A 2,500-nucleotide genomic window follows, 5' to 3' on the forward strand; every position below is an offset into this window, starting at 1 on the left:
GCCGGCGTGGAAGCCGCTTGGGCTCTAGCAGAAGGCCGAGGTGGAAGCCACTTTGGGCTGTGGCCGGTCAGCCTACCAGGGGCGTGAGAGCAGCTTGGGCGATGGCAGAAGGCCGGCGTGGAAGCCGCTTGGGCTCTAGCAGAAGGCCGAGGTGGAAGCCACTTTGGGCTGTGTGGCCGGTCGGCCTACCAGGGGCGTGAGAGCAGCTTGGGCGATGGCGGAAGGCCGGTCAGCCTACCAGGGGCGTGAGAGCAGCTTGGGCGATGGCAGAAGGCCGGCGTGGAAGCCGCTTGGGCTCTAGCAGAAGGCCGAGGTGGAAGCCACTTTGGGCTGTGGCCGGTCAGCCTACCAGGGGCGTGAGAGCAGCTTGGGCGATGGCAGAAGGCCGGCGTGGAAGCCGCTTGGGCTCTAGCAGAAGGCCGAGGTGGAAGCCACTTTGGGCTGTGGCCGGTCAGCCTACCAGGGGCGTGAGAGCAGCTTGGGCGATGGCAGAAGGCCGGCGTGGAAGCCGCTTGGGCTCTAGCAGAAGGCCGAGGTGGAAGCCACTTTGGGCTGTGGCCGGTCAGCCTACCAGGGGCGTGAGAGCAGCTTGGGCGATGGCAGAAGGCCGGCGTGGAAGCCGCTTGGGCTCTAGCAGAAGGCCGAGGTGGAAGCCACTTTGGGCTGTGTGGCCGGTCGGCCTACCAGGGGCGTGAGAGCAGCTTGGGCGATGGCGGAAGGCCGGTCAGCCTACCAGGGGCGTGAGAGCAGCTTGGGCGATGGCAGAAGGCCGGCGTGGAAGCCGCTTGGGCTCTAGCAGAAGGCCGAGGTGGAAGCCACTTTGGGCTGTGGCCGGTCAGCCTACCAGGGGCGTGAGAGCAGCTTGGGCGATGGCAGAAGGCCGGCGTGGAAGCCGCTTGGGCTCTAGCAGAAGGCCGAGGTGGAAGCCACTTTGGGCTGTGTGGCCGGTCGGCCTACCAGGGGCGTGAGAGCAGCTTGGGCGATGGCGGAAGGCCGGCGTGGAAGCCGCTTTGGGCTGTGGCCGGTCAGCCTACCAGGGGCGTGAGAGCAGCTTGGGCGATGGCAGAAGGCCGGCGTGGAAGCCGCTTGGGCTCTAGCAGAAGGCCGAGGTGGAAGCCACTTTGGGCTGTGTGGCCGGTCGGCCTACCAGGGGCGTGAGAGCAGCTTGGGCGATGGCGGAAGGCCGGTCAGCCTACCAGGGGCGTGAGAGCAGCTTGGGCGATGGCAGAAGGCCGGCGTGGAAGCCGCTTGGGCTCTAGCAGAAGGCCGAGGTGGAAGCCACTTTGGGCTGTGGCCGGTCAGCCTACCAGGGGCGTGAGAGCAGCTTGGGCGATGGCAGAAGGCCGGCGTGGAAGCCGCTTGGGCTCTAGCAGAAGGCCGAGGTGGAAGCCACTTTGGGCTGTGTGGCCGGTCGGCCTACCAGGGGCGTGAGAGCAGCTTGGGCGATGGCGGAAGGCCGGCGTGGAAGCCGCTTTGGGCTGTGGCCGGTCTGCCTACCAGGGGCAAGGAACCACAATAGCATCTACCAGGGGCAAAGCGCAAATTCGGTCTACCAGGGGCAAGAAACATTAATACAGTCTACCAGGGGCAAAGCGCAAATTCGGTCTACCAGGGGCAAGAAACATTAATACAGTCTACCAGGGGCAAGAAACCAAAATTTATTCTACCAGGGGCAAGAAACATTAATACAGTCTACCAGGGGCAAGAAACCAAAATTTATTCTACCAGGGGCAAGAAACATTAATACAGTCTACCAGGGGCAAGAAACCAAAATTTATTCTACCAGGGGCAAGAAACATTAATACAGTCTACCAGGGGCAAGAAACCAAAATTTATTCTACCAGGGGCAAGAAACATTAATACAGTCTACCAGGGGCAAGAAACATTAATACAGTCTACCAGGGGCAAGAAACATTAATACAGTCTACCAGGGGCAAGAAACCAAAATTTATTCTACCAGGGGCAAGAAACATTAATACAGTCTACCAGGGGCAAGAAACATTAATACAGTCTACCAGGGGCAAGAAACATTAATACAGTCTACCAGGGGCTGCATTGACAAGTTCGCACCGTAAGAAGAGAATGCGACTTTTGCAACCTCTTTTTCCTTTTTACATGATATTCTTTTTCTCTATCGGGGAAAACACTGGTGTGCTACATCACTGGAAAGCTAGAAATCCCACTAAAGATTAAGCCATAGTTATAGAGGTAGATATCCCTGACTTATTGTCAGCCACCATTTGGGTTCTTCATTGTGACGCGAATTGTTCAAAAATTTAAATTATGCAAGGGAAGAGTTGCTGTTTTGGGTTTTTTTTTTTTTTTGTATTGGTAAATTTTATTGAATTTTTTTTAAATTAAAAAAAAAATCTTTTTTTTTTTTCTTTTTTACTTTTTTGGTATTTATTATTATTATTATTATCATCATTATTCTTATTATTTTTTTAAGAAAAGAAGGAGAAGAAGGGAGAAGGGGGTGCGGGAGAGCAAAAATAAAAGA

The sequence above is a fragment of the Corythoichthys intestinalis genome, unplaced genomic scaffold (genome assembly GCF_030265065.1).
Source record: "Corythoichthys intestinalis isolate RoL2023-P3 unplaced genomic scaffold, ASM3026506v1 HiC_scaffold_43, whole genome shotgun sequence".
Taxonomy (NCBI): Eukaryota; Metazoa; Chordata; class Actinopteri; order Syngnathiformes; family Syngnathidae; genus Corythoichthys; species Corythoichthys intestinalis.